We start from the raw sequence: 21838 nt of genomic DNA, 5'->3' as shown, positions 1-21838 counted from the left end.
CTATAGAATAAGGGAGTTGCATCAAATGATATCTAAGGTACTTCTAGCTCTTGCATTTTATTTCTATCACTGAAATCCTGTCAAGACCCATAGGAATCAATTTTAATGATTAAATTCTAGGGACTGTAAAGCCGTGGGAGGGATAACTGGGGAACACGGTCAGTGCCTTTCAAATCAATTCACACGATGACCCCCAACCCTGTCTAACTGTCAAGAAAGGTCCTTCCACAAATCTTTGAATAGACTGAATCATAAAGGAGACAAGTCCATATCCAGAGGTACATATTAAGTAGAGATATTTTATAGACTGTAATTGCACATGGACAGTACAGTGAAAGCCAGCTCACCTGCTGTTCCATAACCCAAACCCCTTATTACCTGGCAAGAATGCATTTGCCCTTGTCTACATTCTGCTTTTATAGAAAAATGAAAAGAAAAAAAAAGTTACAAGTCAACAAGCTGATAACCTGGATTTATCTTGAGAACATAGATTTCATGATATGCCCTGGGGTCAGCGTGGATTTAACTCAATTCCACATACCTTCTGTAGCCACCTCTACAGTACAGTGGTGCTATGCGATAGACTAAAGGGACCACAACATTCTAGAGTCTATACACACACACACACACACACACACACACACACACACACACACACACAATAATAGCATAACAATACTAATAAGGATGACTTTCTCATAATGTCTTTTAAAAATTATACAACATTTTACATGCATTCACTTTTGAGACCCTTACAGCAACTCCCCGAAGCAGGAAAAGCGTTGACTATCTTCAGCGTACAGTTGAGAAAACAAAATTCACAGAAAAATAATTGCTAGAGGTAAGTTACTCAGCACTTCCCATGTGTGATTGCATTTAATTGCTGTAATGACCACGTGAGGTGGGCATTTTATCTCCATTTCACAGATGAGGTTACTGAGTCTCAAAGCGGTTAAGGTAGAGGCTCAGGCTCACTAGGAGAGCAGGGTTCACACTCAGGATCATTGAACTCCACAAACCCGTGTTCTCAACTTCTTCTTTCTAACCTAACTGGTGACTTGTCAAGGTTTCAATCCAGCATCATGACAGAGCTGCAAGCGAGACCCATCAGTCTGCTCCCTGGTACTTTTAAATCTTTTGTTCACTCTCTCTCTCTCACATGCTGTGTGCCATGTCTTTGAAAATCAGTAAGACTCATATGGCATGCTTTGCATTTCCCTATTAACCAGAACTTTGTATTTCCTAGCCATTCCTGAAAACAGGGAGTTTACTTCTAATTTTGTACAAACCAGTAAAGGCAAAACAAAACTGAAAGTGAATCATTAGTGAGTGTGTGAGCCTCCCGGTATATCATGGTGGCAGATGAGTAAAGTGACTTGGATAGGAAAGGGTTTGGGTAAAAGTCAGTAATATGTTGGGTTTTCAAAGGAAAACCTAGTTCTATTTCTGGGAGAATGGAGCAAAGTTGAGGTATGGGCTTTTACACCCTTTTCCCAGCACCAGGTCCCAAACTCCACTTAATTCTCTCTTGTCCTTCTTCTTGTCTCCATTCCCATTGCCATTTTCCATATGTAAAGTTCCTTTCTGCCCCAGTGCCTTTGCATGGATCTCCCCTTCCCTGGAGTTTTCAGATTCTTTTCTTCCCATCAACCCTCTCCACCCCCCTCCCACATCCACACACTCAACCACACTTAAGAACCCCTTGACATCAAATTATACACCCCTTCCTCAGGGAAGCATTCCCAATGTCCATGCTAGGCCAGGCCACCCTGGTCCATGTTTTCACATAGCGTCTTCTTTTCTCTGTAGCACTTGTCATAATGGTTATTATTCTACTGTGTGTTTAGTTATTTGTTTAATTTCTCCACTAAGCTGTAAGCCATAGGGAGATGAAGGACCACATCTGTCTCCCTCAACTAAAATATCCTTTGTGTCAGGCATGGGGCTTAGTATACACTGGCTGTTTGAGGATGCTGTATTTATTTGTTGGTGGAATGAACAAATATTCAGGTTATGCAGCTTTACCTTGACTTTGGTTCATTCCATCCCAGAGCACAGAGATCATTTGACCTGCCTCCATCACCCCATCTTCCCTCACTGTAGTATCTTCTTTTCCAATACACATACAATCAGTTCCAAGACCCTATGGATTTGGATTCAGCTTTACTTAGCCTAAAGGTTGCAGTGCAAAAATAAAATCAATTTTATTATTTTATCCACTTATTTTTCTTCTCAACCCACAATTTTTTCCTTTGCTCAGTCATTATTAACATAATGTATCTGGCCTATGGAGGAGAAAAATGTATAATTAAAAAGAGCAGACCTGTTATTAAGTACTTGGACTGACCATTGGGTTAATTTATACCTAGGTAGCAAATAAACCAAATAGGTCATGCCTACAGAAAAGTGATGCATTTTGAGGTGGTGCAAACATTTACAAAAAAACCACTAAATGGGCTTCCCTGGTGGCGCAGTGGTTGAGAGTCTGCCTGCCAATGCAGGGGACACGGGTTCGAGCCCTGGTCTGGGAAGATCCCACATGCCGCGGAGCAACTGGGCCCGAGAGCCACAACTACTGAGCCTGCGCGTCTGGAGCCTATGCTCCGCAACAAGAGAGGCCATGATAGTGAGAGGCCCGCGCACCGCGATGAAGAGTGGCCCCCGCTTGCCGCAACTAGAGAAAGCCCTAGCACAGAAACGAAGACCCAACATAGCAATCAATCAATCAATAAATAAATCTTTAAAAAAAAAAAACCACTAAAAGATGAAATATCCTGATTCAATCATTGTTTTTCCTTTTCTATTTTTTCTTTTGCAAAGAAAAAATGTTTTCGAAACATTTTTACCTTCCTAACAGCCAAAAGGTTGTTAAGCGGCTTCACACATCTTTCCCTCTGGGGTGTTCATATCCACCAAAGTTAATGGATGGAAAATTAATGTTTCTCTCCAAATGTTTCCACAATCACAAAGCAAATAGTTGATTCTGCCAAGATGAGAGTGTAAATCTGCCCTCAGGAAAAGGCTTCTGTCACCATTACCCACATCATTTAGCCCAAATTCAGAGACTAGCCAATTACCATGATGGTTCAGGAAATGTGGATTAAGGTACCAGAGGGGCCATACTGAGTATATAACTGACCACACCCCTTGATTAATTGTCCACCCCTGGGTTGTTTTTACGCCAGGGAGACTTAGTTTCCCTTGCATACAACACAGTTTGTTTAACTGGTGCTTTCCAAATATTGTGACTCAAGTCAACACAAGTTGTAATATTTTCTAGGCAAGTAAAATGGTTTAATTATAAATCAGTTTCCAAGAACTAGATTGCAACTAAAGCCCATATGTCCACAGAATGGATGGACTGTTACCAATTTATGCATGAGGGTCTCATTTAAGCTTCTGTTTTCAAGGATCATCGTTTAATTGGTGTTGATTACAAGGGAGAGGACATCAACACATCTCTTGAGTAAAATGCAAGATATGAGGGGTCTAAAATTTGCAAACAGATCCTGATTTAATATACCTACAGAAAAGCCATACTCACACAATATTTGGTAATGATTGTTCAAGTGTAATAAGAATTTCTGCTGGAGGATTGTTTTGTACCCTGGTTTTGCTAAACTCCAACCATAAACCATCAAAGAATAATGAGGAAGAAAGTAACTAATGAAAACAAATCTAACGGAACTTACTAAGGACCAGACACTGTTCCAAATGATTTACATGAAGTAGCTTATTTAAGCCTCACAACAACTCACAGAAGTAGGTTACTGTTATTATTTCTATGTTACAGCTGAAGAAACTGAAGCACAGAGAGGCTAACTGACCTGACCAAGGCCACACAGCTAATGAGTGGCAGATTCAGAATTCAAACCCTAGCAGGCTATTTTTTGAACCTATCTTCTAAACATTAGGCTACGCTGTTAGAAAAACAAAACATTTCATAGTCCTGACTTCAATTCTGACTTCCTTTCCTAGGGACAGTTCTAGGCCATCTAGAAGGAGCCTAAAGGCAAGGTGCTCCCCATCTGTGGCCTACAATAAGCCCAGCATACAGCTCCCTGTGTCCTCTAAACAAAGCTGCATTGTCTCCGCCCATCCCTAAGTAAATGCATCTCCTAAACTGAAGGTATTCCTGGACCAAAATAAGGCAGCACAAAGAAAAAGAAAAGACCTGTCCAGAGACCTTTAGGTACCATGGAATATATAGCTGAGAATATCTCAACAAAGTATTTCAGAACTTCTTACCTGCTTCTGGATGTCTCATGCTCTCAGTCACTGTTCCATAGGCGCTGCCTCTCAGTCTTATTTCCGGCACCTAAACAGGAAAGGAAAGAATGTTGGTTAAACCTTTATCCCAAAGATGAGGTAATTTTCTCCTTCTCTTCTTCCTCCTCCAACTGCAAAGACTGCCCTGCACTTACTTGATGGTTACTTCTACCTTTATTAATACCTTCTGATAATATAGCAACTAGGACCCTCATCCCTGTGGCTGTGGACCTTTGGAAATCGCAGAGGACTGGTCCCAGGACCTCAATGGATACCAAAATTTGTGGATGCTCAAGTCCCATATATAAAATGGCTTAGTAAATCTGCCCTCCACATCTGCAGGTTCTGCATCCGCGGATTCAACCAAGCACTAACTGAATTTACAGATGTGTAACCCACGGATAGAGAACCTGTGGATACAGAGGGCTGACTGTACTTGAAAAATGCAGACTGCACAAAATCCTAGGGGATTTTACTGGTTTTACTTGTCTCCCACTCTGTAGAACCAGACTGATCCCTAGTCCAAGTTTGTCTCAAGAGACATTCTTTTACCATGATTTCTTAAATTAAACTTTTCGAGGCCCCTTTTCCAATTTAATCTTCCTCGAGACAAAATACTAGCATGCTCCTGAAGACAAAAAGATGGGAGTGGAGAAGGGAAAATTATAAGGAGAGTTGGGATAATAACTTTTTTATTCTATTGTATCCAATGACATTTCAAAAATAAAAGCAATACACCCCAACGTTCACTACAGCACTATTTACAATAGCCAGAACATGGAAGCAACCTAAATGTCCATCAACAGACGAATGGATAATGAAGATGTGGTACATATATACAATGGAATATTACTCAGCCATAAAAAGGAACATAATTGGGTCACTTGTAGAGACGTGGATGGACCTAGAGACTGTCATACAGAGTGAAGTAAGACAGAAAGAGAATAACAAATATCGTATATTAACGCATATATGTGGAATCTAGAAAAATGCTACAGATGAACCTATCTGCAAAGCAGAAATAGAGATGCAGACGTAGAGAACAAACATATAGACACCAAGGGGGGGGGTGGGATGAATTGGGAGATGGGGATTGATATATATATACTACTATGTATAAAATAGATAACTAATGAGAACCTACTGTATAGCACAGGGAACTCTACTCAGTGCTCTGTGGTGACCTAAATGGGAAGGAAATCCAAAAAAGAGGGGATACATGTATACATATAGCTGATTCACTTCACTGTACAGCAGAAACTAACACAACATTGTAAAGCAACTATACCCCAATAAAAAAAATAAAAGCAATAATAAGATTGTTCATGCTAACCAAAGCAATTCATCTCTTACCTAGATTTTGTTTCCCATAGGAGAAAGCATGCATGCTTCCCCTTTACCACACTGTTTTGTTCATCAGGGTTGTATCTGGCTCTAAGGTTGGGGAACATGTCTATTTAATGGAAGAAGTTTATTCAATTAGCTGGGAAAGGAAGGAGCAGAGGAAGGTTTTTGTATATGTATGACCAATCTAAGCCAGAATCATCCTGACCTGAGAAGGGCAGCAGTTCAGAGTCCATTCCTCAAGCTATTAGACCTCCTTATAACTAGTATGGGTCTATAGGATTACTGATATTTTACCTCAAATGCTTCTTCATCTTTGGGGCCCTTTCTTGATTTCAAGAGTTTCTCTCTGATGAGATGGTATAAATAAATATGAAGAGAATTGACAGAATATTCATGTTATACCAAGTATTTACTGAATGCTTACAATGCAAAGGTGTCATGTTACGTAGAGTGTGTAATACGGAAATGAAGATCGCATGCTTCCTGTTCTTCAAGAACATACAGTCCAGTTGGGAATATGAATAATGACCATAAATATGAAGTCAAAAAAGTAAAACAGATTCAATGCCATGTGAAAAGCTTACTTAAATCACTATGGAAATTTTGAATAAAAAGAGATCTTATTTAGCAAAAGGATCCTGGATATAATAACGAAGGAGGTAGTTTTTGCACTGAGACTTAAAACACGGATTTGGAGATGTGAAGGGCATCCCTGGTTTTAAGAAAACAAACAGACAAAAGCAGCATGAATAAGGCTTGATGTTAGGAAATGCAAAGTTTAGGCTAGTATTTATTTTAGTTTCAACCAGATAGAATAGGACGTTAGGTTGGAAGTGCAGATTGGGGCTAGTCAACTGATAACGAAGTTAAGGAATTTGAATGTTATTCAGCAGTCAGTGAGACCAAAATAGAACTACTGGAAGAGCAGTATGAAAAGATCAGTTTGGCAATACTGCTTAATATGGATTAGAATACAAAGACTGGAAACAGAGATCCATGTTAGAATGGGAAAGGGAAGGAAAGTAATATTCGTGGAAGCCCTACTATGTACTAGGCATTTGGTTAATCACTTTGCTGTGTCCATTCATTTCATTGTTATGACAATTCTATGATATTTTTATTCCCATCCCCACTTCTATATCTGGGACAATTTTGATGCCAACAGAATTCACACAGTCGTAGTCAGTGTAAGAGGTTAGAACTCACATTGGGGGTTCTCGTCTTAAGTTCCTTCTACTATACTGATTTACTGAAAGAGAATAGGCAAAAGGAACTGAGCTCTGAAATAGGGTAGAAACACTAAGATGGGCATATAGCAGTTCTTCTGTGAGACAGAGATGCTCCCTGACCTTGGAGCTAGACACAACCCCCAGTGAACAATAACAGTATGGTAAAGCATATGTGCTTTTCCCTGTGGGAAATGAAATCTAGGTCACTAATGAATTGTTTTGGTTAGCATGGACAGTCTTATTATGGAGTCACATGAAAAAGACTTTACATTTGTTTGGATGTGAGAGAAGAAAGTAAAAAATAACTTTTAGCCTCTAAAATGAGTTTAATCAAAGGGGGAGAGCACAAATAAATAAGTGGGAAACAGAGAAAGATGTGCAGGTTTTTAAGTGACTATGATAGGCTTCATTTAAGACATATTTGCAGTATCAGTCACACCCAGCTGGAAGGGATCCAGCAGGTTGTTGGAAATGTAACAATGGTGCTTAGAAGGATGGCCAAAGGTAGAGAAGGAGATTTCAGAGTCATCAGTACAGAGGTGATGATGGAAACCATGAAACTGGAAGAGATTTCCAAAGAAAAGAGTACTTAGAAGGAGAAAAATAATGAAAATAACATGCTTTGGGGAAGGCAATGCATTTAAGAGGTTAAAATAAGTAAAGGAATGAAAAAAGACGAGAAGGAGTTGGGGTGAAAGGAAGGAGTGCAGATTAACAATGTATATTATGGCTGTGGGAGAAAAAAGCTAAAGGGAAAAAAATTCTGCTATAAGGGACATAATTGTTAGTGGCAAAATTTCAGAGAGGTCACAAAAAAAGACTGGGAAAATGATTTTTGCTGTTGCAATTGGATGACTCTTGAAGGAGTTTTTCAGTGTTTGATAGCAACCTAGATATCTGGAGAATAAACACAATAAAATACTTTTAAAACATCTTATTAAAAATCACTAATTGCTGGGCATGAATATCAGGAGTATGCCATGCAGTGGACTTCAAATACTAGCCAGATTTCTACTGGAAAATGATAGTATTGCATTCATTTTCAGACGCTCCTGATGGAAGGCCAGCTGTTGTCCGTGGTGCTAAAAGAGTCATCTGGCATTATAATACTGCAGCAATATGACCAGTATAGCTGGAGTGAATTAGGTGTTTCATTACATGCCTCTATTTGAGGGATTTATTTTTCACTGAGATGAGATTTTTCATATATATTTCCCATCTGGAAGGTTTTTCAAATTCCCCAATGGTTAACGTCTAGAAAGCAATTGCTTTCTATTTTTTTAAAGAAATCCCTTGAAACATGAGTATAAGAAATCGAGGTGAGGGAAAAACAGAAAGTTGAAGACGTGCTGAAAAGGTTACACAATTCTTTCTTCTTTCCAAATATGTGAAATCATTGACCGTCTACTGAATTCTACTCTTCCCAGTAGCACTCTCAAAGTTAAAAAAAAAAAAAAAAAACTTAAACTATATGGAATCTGGGCATTCTACTGATGATCATAATTAAAAAATAAAATAGAGAAAATATAATTGTAATGAATAATCATAAACTATTAAAATGGCTGCTAATGGATCCACAGTCATATTTCTTGCATGTTCCTCCATAAAACACATTTTGGATCTCTAGAAAAACAGGCAATGCAGTAACATTATTCCCGTAACATTCCTGATGAAGTCAACACAGCTACTATTCAAGGTTAGGTAGGATGTACTGGGGAGAGTGGTCAATGAACTTGTGAGTTCAAGGTTGAGTAAATCAACAGTTTTTTTTTCCGGTCAGAAGTTCAGAAATTGGACTGACTGGAAGACCAAGTTAATTGGCAAACAAAATGTTCAACTCTCATCATGAAATTGTTAACAACAAAATGTAAACAGTAAGTCCGTGATGTGTTCACGATGGAAGGAAAATGATAAATAAAATTCACTATGAACAGTTGTAGGGTGTATTTTTAGCTTAACCAGCAAAGGAGAAGACTAACAATGAATGCGCTAGCCATCCACAGTTGTTCCATCAGTGCTGGGTACTGAGTGTTTAGGGGGATGTGAAGAGCTGCAGGAAGAAAGAATAGACATGACTGTTTAGGAAGATATATATGTAAAATTATATACATTTAGAGAGGGGCTGGTGGTTGAATCAACCACCAATGGCCAATGACTTAATCAATCTTCCTTCTGTAATGAAGCCCCCCAAAAAGAGGGGGTTTCGAGTGCTTCTGGGATGGTGAGCACGTGGAGTTTTGGGGAGAGTGGTGCACCTGGAGAGCACAGAAGCACCGAGTCCCTTCCCCACATTTTGTCCTATGCATCCCTTCCATCTGGCTTCTCCAGAGTTATATCCTTTCAGTTACATCTCATTTTACCAGCTTCAAACTCCTCAATGAAAAGCTCAAGATACTGAGCTCGGAAGGAAGCAGTTCTCAGTGGGGGCAGGCCTCACCTTGCACAAAGATGAATCCATCAGATGTCACTGGAAGCATCTTGGACCCAAAGAGCTCAGCACCTGCATTACACACAAAAAGGTTAAATATAAGCAAGATTCTGAAGTCAAGATGTGCTCGTGGGCCCTGAAGTGCAAGCAAGAACAAGCAGTTACACCCACTTCGGTCAGGGTCTTACTCCCAGGGCATCCAGGGTATCAGTGCAGCTCTGCTCCTTCACTTTGCTGGACTCTCTGTGTTGGTTTCTGTGCATTAGGTGAAACAGCTCTTCTCCCAGTCTGGAAGGAGTAGATGTAGGAGGTGAACCCTGTTGCTCCACCCTGCCCTGGCCCTTGGGTGTCTCTCAAAGCTTTGTGATTGTGTAAGCAGTGTACTTCACCTCCGGTGGCGCCCGGTGATTGAGGGTGTGCAAAGTCCCGTCAGCACCTCAAAAGGGGATCTCAGTCCGCAGCAAGATTCAGGCTGGAAGCTGGATCCTCAGGCACAGCTTTTAAAGTGTGTAAATCTATACAATGCCGAGGGACCCAGAAGCGTGAGTCCCACGAGCCCAACATAATTGCATGACCTACAAGCGGCCCCTGGTGGCAGTGCAAAACCCAGGGGGCCCGGACGTAAACTCAGGCCTGATGTAAACACCCCAGATAGGCCCTGGGCCCAGACGTAACCCCACAACTGGAAGTCAGCCCAGGCCCACAGGTAAACGCAGGCCCACAGCTAATCACGGGGACCAGCGGTAACCAACCCTTAACCTCTCAGGCATAAACCCTCCCAGGCAAACCCCGCCCCCGGACGTAAACCTGGTGACCAGACGTAAACAAACACGCCAGTCGTAAACCCGGGGCAAGTCGTAAATACCGCAGTCATAACCCCCCGCCCGCCCCCCAGAGGTAAACCCTTCAGACGTAACCCAGGCGTCCAGTCGTAAACCCCTCCAGTCGTAAACACCCGTGTGGTAAGCCCTCCCGTCATTCCCCCCTCTGACGTAAACCCCGGTGCCAGACGTAACCCAGACCTCAGGCGCCGCCGAGCACCCTAACGCTGTGCTCCGGAGCGAAGACGGAGCCCGCTAGGCCCGAGCGCCCAGCGCCCTCGTGACTCAGACCCAATGCCCGGCCCTTTGCCGCCCCTCAGGCATTTCCGTGACAAGACGGCCGACGGACGGTGAGTGTGAACGTCTCAGGCAGGTCTCAGCTAGACGTGGTGGGGGCGGCCGTCGGGTGTGGGTCTCTTGCGGGTGCGGCCCCTCCCGACTGGGGGTGGAGGCCGTCCACCGTTAGGCCGCTGCCTCCTGCTCCCGGGCCGCTAGTCCCGGCTCCTGGGAGGCCTCGGCCGGGTCCGGGCTGTTCCCGGGGCTGGTCCGCGAGGCCGGCTGCACCAGGGACACTGCACAGGGCGCCCAAGGGGCCAGGAGGGGATGGCTCTGTGGCGTTGGCCGGGGTACTGGGCAGGACGCGGACGCCGGACCCCTCTGGCTTTGGTTGCTCTCTGTCCTGGCTCTGGACAGAGAAGTTAAATACTAAAGGGAGCCGTGCCCGGCAGGTTGTGGCTGGACAGCAGCGGGCAGTGTCGGGGCAAGAAGGATGGTCCCAACAGGAGAAGTTGGCCAAAAGTCCACGGTTCTACGATGTGATAGGATATGTCAGAATTTTATCAAGTGAAAACTGTGTCTTGCGGTAGAAAAGGATCCTATTAGGAATCTTTTTCTGAAGCTGTTTAGATTGTCCAAAGAATATTTTTGATCCGGATTTCCGATGCCAGTAACCACTCTTTCTGCTCGTTGGTGATGGGGCACTGGCCGTGTAATAGAGACCACTGGCATTTCAGCTGGTGCGGAGTGGGGTTTGGGTTGCCCTTTAACTGCTCGGTCTGCAGCAGGAACGCCGTCCATAGTGTACTGGCGACTAAGTGATTTGGACCAGCACCTGGGCTTACTGCACATTCCCACTTAAGGTCTGCCCTATGAAATAGATGCTGTCTTGCATTAAAAATAACAAGGACACAGAGGTTCTGAGAGCTTCAGTGATTTGCCTGAGATCACCCAGTTAGCCAGTCAGAACCGCAGCCCGCGAATCTTCACCTAGAGGCCTAACCTTATGGAGAAGGTTTTCTGGCTCAGCTGGGAAGCCATCCCCTTCTGCGGGGACTCCTGCCTGGGTGTGATTCCATCTTCATGGATCCTGTTCCATGTAGTCTGTTTGGAAGCATTGCATAATGGATCTTTCTCTTTTACCCATCCTGTCATTTCGGAAGTGTGTCTGGATCTTTTAAGAGATAATACCTGAAGGATTTGAAGATGCGAAGGTGGGAATTAAACAACTTGTGAGACTTATCTTAGCTGTACTTCCCGTTCCGCTGGGAGCATTTTCTCTCCAAATGGGCTAGTTAGTGAGGGTGGAACAAAACCCTTATCTCTCAGCACCCTGCCCCTTGTGGAGTGCAAATTCCCTTCCAACTTTTTTTTTATGGTGGATTGTGGCGTGTTCCTGTTTATCTAGGGAAGAACCCTTAAACAGAAGCATCTGTCAGATATCTAGTTGGGAAAAAATATATTAACATACCTACTCTTAAGTGATGTATTTGATATTGTTTTTGGTAGGATTATTACAAAGCAGAGTGTGTATAAAGTTGATTGACACATTATTCAAGTGTGTTTAGTGCTTATATGAGACATACCAATTATAACTGTTTGAACACATTTTTTTTGACACTTGTGGATACATCAAAAAAATTGTTTTTATTATAAGATATAAAAAAATAAAATTATATATGTTTACATAAATAATTACAGTGGTAAGGTGGTATGCTATAGGGTGTTATAAGGAGATAATCCCCTAATTCTGTAGATTCTTTGGAGATTGCTCTGGGAAGTGATGTTTATGCTAAGACCTGAAGGGTGCAGAAGGAGACAAAAGAGAATATTTTAGGCAGAAGGAACAGCATGTGTAGAAATGCAGAGGCCGTTGAGGCATATATACTTAAGGAACAGAAAAATAGAAGGCCATTATGGCTGAAGAGAAGCATTAAATGAAGCAGGAAGGGTATGGGGGTCATCACATGCAGGTCCCTCTTTAGACCACATTCAGGATATTGGCCTTTACACATTAAGATAAAATATCAGTCAAGATTTGATCAGAGAAGCAGAATATTTCTTATAGGGATGGGACCTTATGCAATCTTGGGAGCTGGTTAAACAGTTTGTGTGAAGCTCTTCCTTTTGTGTCTGCTGATGGAGCTTGAAGTTAACAGGGCAGGCAGCTGGGAAGTAAAGATGAACATAAAATAGAGGAGGCAAGGACAAACTGAAACCTGTGAGAATGAGTGAGACTCCTGGTGGAGAGACTGGAAACCATGTTAGCCTCTCACAGCCCCTAGTCTCCAGCTCTGATGGGGGAGGATGACATTCTTTGTCCCAGGTAACACAGACCTGTCCCAGGAACGGGAGAGGCTGGAGAAGGAAATTCATGAAAGCAGGAGGAGCTTGTGGGCCTGTCTGTGACCCTACACTAACCAGGTGAGCTGACAAGCACATGTGTGGGCTGTGCATTAGGGTTCTCCAGAGAAACAGAACCATTAGGAGTATATGAACAGAACCATACATGTGTATATATACACATAAAATAAGAAATTGAGTCATGGGATTATGGAGGCTGATAGTTCCAAGATCTACAGTTAGCAAGCTGGAGACCCAGGAGATGCAATGATATAGTTCCAGTCTGAATGCCAGCAGGCTCAACACCCAGGAAGAGCTGATGTTTCAGTTTGAGCCTGAAAGCAGGAAAAGCCCAATGTCCCAGCTTAAGACTATCAGGCAGGAGGATTTCCCTCTTACTCACAGGAGTGTCAGCCTTTTTGTTCTGTTCAGGCCTTCAACTGATTGGATAAGGCCAACCCACATTAAGGAGGGCAATCTGCTTTACTCAGTCTACTGATTCAAATGTTAATCTCATCCAGAAACACCCAGAATAATGTTTGACCAAATGTCTGGGTGCTCTGTGGCCCAGTCAAGTTGACACATAAAATTAACTATCAGAAGTTGCAAGAGCACCTTGGACCTTATAATGATCTTCCAAATATAAAAAGAATATGGATACATCTTAAATTCTGCCTCCCAAATCGTGCAAGATATGTCTTTTGGCCCATGTTCATCCTGAAGTATCCAGTAAAGGGAATTCTGGGAAATGTAGTGCCAGTTAAGTTGGCATAATACAAATCCATCACAAAGAAGCTTATCAGAACTGAATATAGGAAATGCTATACTACTGGCAGCATGGAGACACGATTAGAGTGGGTTAAAAGTGGATATCTTCAGAAATGGAGACAAGATGGCAGAGTAGGAGGATGCGAGCTTACCTTTTCTTACGAAAACGCTAAAATCACAACTAACTGCTGAACAACCATTAACAAAAAAATGTTGGAAACTACCAAAAAAGATAACCTATATCCAAAGACAAAGAAGAAGCCACAACAAGACAGTAGGAGGGGTGCAATCATGATAAAATCAAATCCCATACCCCCCAGGTGGGTGACCCAAAAACTGGAAAATAATTATACCACAGAAGTTCTCCCACAGGAGTGAAAGTTATGATCCCTTTGTTAGGCTCCTCAGCCTGGGGGTCTGGGAGGAGGAGCCCCCAGAGACTCTGGCTTTGAAGGTCAGGTGGGTTTGATCACAGGAATTCCATAGGACAGGGGGAAGCAGAAACACCACTCTTGGAGGGCATACACAAGGTCTAGTGAGCACCAGGACCTAGGGAAAAAAGCAGTGATCTCATAAAAGACTGGGCCAGACCTACCTGCTAGTACTGGAGGGACTCCTGTGGAGGCGGCGGGGTGCTGTGGCTCACTGCGGGGACAAAGATACTGACGGTGGTAGTCCTGGGGACTGCTCATTGGCTTGAGCCCTCCTGGAGGCTGCCATTTTCTCTCCAAGACCTGGCCCCACCCAACAGCCTGTAGGCTCCAGTGCTGGGATGCCTCAGGCCAAACAACCAACAGGGCAGGAACACAGCCCCACCCATCAGCTGACAGGCTGCTTAAAGTCTTCCTGAGCACACAGTTGGCTGCTATACACACCCCTTGACACAGCCCTGCCCACCAGAGGGACAAGACCCAGCTCTACCCACCAGTGCACAGGAACCAGGCCTTCCCACCAGGAAGCCTGCACAAGCCTCATCCAGGGGGCAGACAGCAGAAACAAGAATAACTACAATCCTGCAGCCTGCAGAACAGAAACTGCAGTCACAGAGAGAAAAATTAGATGGCAGAGGGATATGTCCTAGATGAAGGTATAAGATAAAACCCCAGAACAACAACTAAGTGAAGTGGAGATAGGCCATCTACTCGAAAAAGAATTCAGAGTAATGATAGTAAAGATATCCGACACCTCAGAAAAAGATCAAGAAGATACAAGAAATATGTAACAAAGAACTAAAAGAACTAAAGAACAAACAGAGATGAACAATACAATAACTGAAATGACAAATACAGGAGAAGGAATCACTAGCAGAATAACTGAGGCAGAAGAACGGATAAGTGAGCTGGAAGACAGAATGGTGGAAATCACTGCTGCAGAACAGAGTAAAGAAATAAGAATGAAGAGAAATGAGGACGGTCTAAGAGACCTCTGGGACAACATTAACCACACCAACATTAGCATTATAGGGGTGCCAGAAGGAGAAGAGAGAAAGAAAGTGCCTGAGAAAATATTTGAAGAGATAATTGCTGAAAACTTCCCTAACATGGGAAAGGAAATAGTCACCCAAGTTCAGGAAGCTCAGAGAGCCCCAGGCAGGATAAGCCCAAGGAGGAACATGCAAGACACATAGTAATCAAGTTGACAAAAGTTAAAGATAATGAAAAAATATTAAATGCAACAAGGGAAAAGCAACAAATAACATACAAGGGAATTACCATAAGGTTGTCAGCTGATTTCTCAGCAGAAACTCTGCAGGCCAGAAGGGAGTGGCATGCTATATTTAAAGTGCTGAAAGGGAAGAACCTACAACCAAGAATATTCTGCCCAGCAAGGCTCTCATTCAGATTTGATGGAGAAATCAAAAGCTTTACAGATAAGCAAAAGCTAAGAGAATTCAGTATCACCAGACCAACTTTGCAACAAACACTAAAGGAACTTCTCTAGGTGGAAAAGAAAAAGGCCACAACTAGAAACAAGAAAATTATGAATGGAAAGCTCACCTGTAAAGGCAAACGTACAGTAAAGGTAGGAAGTCATCCACACACAAATATGTTATCAAAACCAGCAATCTTGAGAAGAGGAGAGCACAAATGCAGAGTATTGGAAATGCATTTGAAATTAAAAGAACAGCAATTTAACACAATCTTGTTTATATATAGACTGCTCTATCAAAACCTCATGGTAACTGCAAACCTAAAAGCTACAGTAGATACACACACAATAGAGAATCTAAACACAACACTAAAGTTAGTCATCAAATCATAAGAGAAGTGAACAAAAGAGGAAGGGAAGAAAAAAGACCTAAAAAAACAAATCCAAAACAATTAACAAAATGGCAGTAAGAACATACGTATTAATAATTACCTTAAACATAAATGGATTAAATGCTCCAACCAAAAGATATAAACTGGCTGAACGGATACAGAAACAAGACCTGTGTGTACACTGCCAACAAGAGACCCACTTCAGATCTAGGGACACATACAGACTGAAAGTGAGGCGATGGATAAAGATGTTCCATGAGAATGGAAATCAAAAGAAAGCTGGCATAGCCATACTCATATCAGACAAAATAGACTTTAAGATAAAGACTGTTACAAGAGACAAAGAAGCATACTGCATAATGATGGAGGGATCATTCCAAGAAGAAAATACAATAATTGTAAATATATATGCACCCAATATAGGAGCACCTCAATATATAAGGCAAATACTAATAGCCATAAAAGGAGAAATCGACAGTAACACAATAATAGTGGGGGACTCTAACACCCCACTTTCATCAGTGGACAGATCATCCAGACAGAAAATCAATAAAGACACAGGCCTTAAATGACTCATTAGACCAGATGTACTTAATTGGTATTTATAGAGCATCCTATCCAAAAGCAGCATTCTTCTCCAGTGCACATGAAACATTCTCCAGGACTGATCACATGCTGGGCCACAAAGCAAGCCTTGGCAAATTTAAGAAAATTGAAATCATATCAAGCATCTTTTCCAACCACAACGCCACGAGTTTAGAAATCAACTACTAGAAAAAAATTGTAAAAAAACACAAACACCTGGAGGCTAAACAATATGCTACTGTATAACCAATGAATCACTGAAGAAATCAAAGAAGAAATTAAAAAAAAATCCAGAAACAAATGAAAATGAAAGCATGATGATCCAAAACCTATGGGATGCAGCAAAAGCAATTTTAAGAGGGAAGTTTATAGCAATACAGTCTTATCTCAGGAAACAAGAAAAAACTCAAATAAACAATCTAACCTTACACCTAAAGCAAAAGAATAAGAAAGAAGAACAAACAAAGAGAAAGAAGAACAAACAAAACCAAAGTTGGTAAAAGGAAAGAAATCATAAAGATCAGAGCTGAAATAAATGAAATAGAAACAAAGAAAACAATAGAAAGATCAATGAAACTAAAAGCTGGTTCTTTGAAAAGATAAACAAAATTGATAAACCTTTAGCCAGACTCAACAAGAAAAAGAGAGAGAGGGCTCAAATCAATAAAACTAGAAATGAAAAAGGAGAAGTTACAACAGACACCACAGAAATACACAGGATCATAAGAGACTACTACGAGCAACTATATGCCAATAAAATGGACAACCTGGAAAAAATGGACAAATTCTTAGAAAAGTGCAATCCCCCAAGACGGAACCAGGAAGAAATAGAAAACATGAACAGACCAATCACAAGTACTGAAATTTAAACTGTGATTTTAAAAATCCCAACAAACAAAAGTCCAGGACCAATGGCTTCGCAGGTTAATTCTGTCAAACATTTAGAGAAGAGTTAAGACCTATCTTTCTGAAACTATTCCAAAAAATTGCAGAGGAAGGAACACTCCCAAACTCATTCTATGAGGCTACCACCATCACCCTGATACCAAAACCAGACAAAGATACCACACACACACAAAAAGAAAGTTACAGGCCAATATCACTGTTGAACATAGACACAAAAATCCTCAACAGAATGCTAGCAAACCAGATCCAACAATATATTAAAAGGATCATACACCATGATCAAGTGGGATTTATCCCAGGGATGCAAGGATTTTTCAATATCCACAAATCAATTAGTGTGATACACCACATCAATGAATTGAAGAATAAAAACCATACGATCATCTCAATAGATGCAGACAAAATTCAATACCCATTTATGATAAAACTCTCCAGAAAGTGGGCATAGAGGGAACCTACCTTAACATAATAAAGGCCATATATGACAAACCTACAGCTACTAAATGGTGAAAAGCTGAAAGCATTTCCTCTAAGATCAGGAACAAGACAAGGATGTCCACTCTCACCACTGTTATTCAACATAGTTTTGGAAGTCCTAGCCACGGCAATCAGAGAATAAAAAGAAATAAAAGGAATCCAAATTGGAAAAGAAGTAAAACTGTCACTGTTTGCAGATGAATGATACTACACATAGAAAATCCTAAAGATGCCACCCGCAAACTACTAGAGCTCATCAATGAATTTGATAAAGTTTCAGGATACAAAATTAATACACAGAAATCTGTTGCATTTCTATACACTAACAACGAAAGATCAGAAAGAGAAATTAAAGAAGCAATCCCATTTACCATCACAACAAAAAGAATAAAATACCTAAGAATCAATCTCCCTAAGGAGGCAAAAGACCCATACTCAGAAAACTATAAGATGCTGATGAAAGAAACTGAAGATGACACAGAGGGAAAGATATAACATGTTCTTGGATTGGAAGAATCAGGAATGTCAAAATGACTATACCACCCAAGGCAATCTACAGATTCAGTGCAATCCCTATCAATTTGCAATCCCTATCAAATTACCAATGGCATTTTTCACAGGACTAGAACAAACAATCTTAAAATTTGTATGGAGACACAAAAGACCCTGAATAACCTAAGCATTCTTATGAAAGAAAAATGGAGCTGGAAGAATCAGGATCCCTGACCTCAGACTATTATTACAAAGCTGCAGTCAATCAAAGCAGTATGGTATTGGCACAAAAACAGAAATATAGATCAGTAGAACAAGATAGAAAGCCCAGAAATAAACCCACGCACCTATGGTCAATTAATCTACAACAAAGGAGACAAGACTATACAATGGAGAAAAGACAGCCTCTCTTCAATAAATGGTGCTGGGAAAATTGGATAGCTATATGTAAAAAAATTGAAATTAGAACATTCTTTAACACCATACACAAAAATAAACTCAAAATGAGTTAAAGACCTAAATGCAAGACCGGATACTATAAAACTCTTAGAGGAAAACATAGGCAGAACACTCTTTGATATAAATCGCAGCAGTGTCTTTTGCAATCCATCTCCTAGAGTAATGGAAATAAAAGCAAAAATAAACAAATGGAACCTAATTAAACTCAAAAGCTTCTGCACAGCAAAGGAAACCATAAACAGAATGAAAAGACAACCCACAGAATGGGAGAAAATATTTGCAAACGATGTGACCAACAAGGGATTAATCTCCAAAATTTACAAAATATGGGGTTCAATATCAAAAAAACGAACAACCCAATCAAAAAATGGGCAGAAGACCTAAATAGACATTTCTCCAAAGAAGATATACAGATTGCCAACAAACACATGAAATGATGCTCAGTATCGCTAATTATTAGAGAAATGCAAATCAAAACTACAATGAGATATCATCCCACACCAGTCAGAATGGCCATCATCAAAAAGTCTACAGGGACTTCCCTGGTGGTCCATGGTTAAAACTCCAAGCTTCCATTGCAGAGGGCATGGGTTCAATCCCTGGTCAGGGAACTAAGATCTCGCATGCTGAGTAGCATGCCCCCCCCCAAAAAAGTCTACAAACAGTAAATACTGGAAAGGTGTGGAGAAAAGGGAACCCCCCGTACACTGTTGTGGGAATGTAAATTGGTATAGCAGCTGTGGAGAACAGTGTGGAGGTTCCAAAAAAACTAAAAATAGAGCTACCAAAGGATCCAGCAATCCCACTCCTGGGCATATATTTGGAGAAAAACATGCTTCAAAAGGATACCTGCACCCCAGTATTCATTGCAGTACTGTCTACAATAGCCAAGACATGGAAGCAACCTAAATGTCCTTTGACAGATGAATGGATAAAGAAAATGTGGGGCTTCCCTGGTGGCGCAGTGGTTGGGAGTCCGCCTGCCAATGCAGGGGTCACGGGTTTGAGCCCAGGTCTGGGAGGATCTCACATGCCGTGGAGCAACTAGGCCCATGTGCCACAATGCTGGGCCTGTGCTCTGGAGCCCACGAGCCACAACTACTGAAGCCCACACACCTGGAGCCCATGCTCTGCAACGGGAGAGGCCACCACAGTGAGAGGCCCATGCACCCCAGCGAAGAGTGGCACCCGCTTGTCACAACTGGAGAAGGCCTGCACGCAGCAATGAAGACCCAACGCAGCCAAAAAAAAAAAAGATGTGGTGCATATATACAATGGAGTATTACTGAGCCATTAAAAAGAATGAAATAATGCCATTTGCAGCAACATGGATGGACCTGGAGATTATCATACTAAGTGAAGTAAGTCAGAGAGAGACAGATATCATATGATATCTATTATATGTGGAATCTAAAAAAAATAATACAAATGAATTTATTTATGAAACAGAAACAGACTCACAGACTTAAGAGAATGAATTTATGGTTACCAGTGGGAAAGGTGGGGAAGAGGGATAGATTGGAAATTTGGGACTGACGTGTACACACTGCTATATTTAAAATAGATACACGCACTGCTGTATTTAGATAAACAGCAAGGACCTACTGTATAGCACAGGGGAACTGCTCAATTTTCTGTTATAACCTTAATGGGAAAAGAATTTGAAAAAGAATAGATACATGTATATGAATCACTTTGTGGTATATCTGAAACTAATACAATGTTGTTAATCAGCTATACTCCAATATAAAAAAAGTGGATCTCTTCATCTTCCAATGGGAGAAGGGTTGAAGATAGCATTATGGGGTAGTGTTCTCATGTAATGTTAATATGGCAAAGCAAAACCATAAAAGGAGTGTTTCAGTCAGAGATATCGGAGGTAGGAATTGTCCCATCACTGAGAAGTATTCAAGCAGAGAAAACATCATCTCTTCTCAGAAATGTTTCAAGGTCATTTTTAAATTGCATGGGTATTGGGGCTAAATGATTGCTAGGTATTTTCTAACTCAAAGAGTCAGTTGTTCCTGTTCTTAAGGAAATTTCACATCTCACAAAAAGGCAAAACTATTACACTGAAAAATAACACAATATAAGATAGAATAATTTAAAGAATTGGGTTGAGGAGTGAAAAAGATTAAAAAAAGGTGCCATGGAAGGTGATGAAGCTGAGATATATGTGTGAGAAGGAATAGTTTTGGGGCTTCAGTAGGAATGGGGATCCCTAGTTGAGCATTGCAATAGGACATTGTTAAGAAGAAATTCTGATATGCAATTCTGACCATGTCATTTTCCAGCTTAATTGCTTTACGTGGTCTAAGGATAATGTCCATAATCATTAACAAGGTCTCTGAGGCTTTGATGGGTATAATCTCAACCTCAGTTGTGCCACTACACCGAGTACCTGCTGTTATCGCCATGCTGACTTTCTCTTATTTCTTGAAGATGCCATACTACCTCCTGCCTTAGAGATTTTCTACATGCTACTCATGGCCTAGAATGACCTTGATCCCACTCTTGACCTGCATGAATCCTCTTATTCTGCAATCTCAGGTTCAATATCATTTCCCAGGGATTCTGTCCCTCTGTAGTCTCTCCCCCCCTCTGAACTAGGCTAATCCCTTAATTGTACACTCTTATTGCCCCGTGTACCTCTCTTTCATCACACTGATCATATTTGTAATTCCAGTTATTTTTTAGATCTTTCATTTGTTTCTGACCCTACTAAGCTGTAAGTAAGCTAAGCGAGGAGGTCAAGTGTTGTTTCCCCATCTCCTTACATGCCATTATAAGGTTGTTAGATATTTTTTGAATGAGTGAATGAAGGGAGAAGAGAAACTTTTTTCTTTTTTTTTTTTTTTTAATTTTTATTTATTTAATTTATTTATTTGTGGCTGTGTTGGGTCTTCATTTCTGTGCGAGGGCTTTCTCTAGTTGTGGCAAGTGGGGGCCACTCTTCATCGCGGTGCGCGGGCCTCACCGTCGCGGCCTCTCTTGTTGCGGAGCACAGGCTCCAGATGTGCAGGCTCAGTAATTGTGGCTCACGGGCCCAGCTGCTCTGCGGCATGTGGGATCTTCCCAGACCAGGGCTCGAACCTGTGTCCCCTGCATTGGCAGGCAGATTCTCAACCACTGCACCACCAGGGAAGCCCCAAGAGAAACTTTTTGAACAGCTGAATA

The 21838-nt window shown here is 41.4% G+C and overlaps 1 protein-coding gene and 1 long non-coding RNA gene across 5 annotated transcripts in view; one reads left to right on the top strand and one right to left on the bottom strand.

The window, feature by feature from the left end:
• LOC309633439 overlaps window positions 1–10049 on the bottom strand; it is a 147611-nt gene extending 137562 nt beyond the window's left edge. For 2 of the 4 annotated variants that reach the window (XR_014247518.1, XR_014247519.1), the window contains exons 1-3: window positions 9445–10049; window positions 9283–9345; window positions 4249–4318 (exon numbers count right to left, since the gene is read on the bottom strand). This is a non-coding gene — a long non-coding RNA (uncharacterized lncRNA). The remainder of the gene's footprint in view (window positions 1–4248; window positions 4319–9282; window positions 9346–9444) is intronic. The other 2 variants (XR_014247520.1, XR_014247521.1) reach the window with 2 other exon arrangements.
• A 244-nt stretch (window positions 10050–10293) lies between these two features.
• BRINP1 (BMP/retinoic acid inducible neural specific 1) overlaps window positions 10294–21838 on the top strand; it is a 504031-nt gene continuing 492486 nt past the window's right edge. The window contains exon 1 of the mRNA XM_082402242.1: window positions 10294–10444. The gene's annotated coding sequence lies outside the window, so the exon portion shown is untranslated. The remainder of the gene's footprint in view (window positions 10445–21838) is intronic.

This window comes from Balaenoptera borealis, assembly GCF_965194805.1.
Source record: "Balaenoptera borealis genome assembly, chromosome: 8".
NCBI lineage: Eukaryota > Metazoa > Chordata > Mammalia > Artiodactyla > Balaenopteridae > Balaenoptera > Balaenoptera borealis.
Note: the sequence above shows the minus strand (reverse complement) of the source record. Positions and strands in the feature narration are given on the sequence as shown.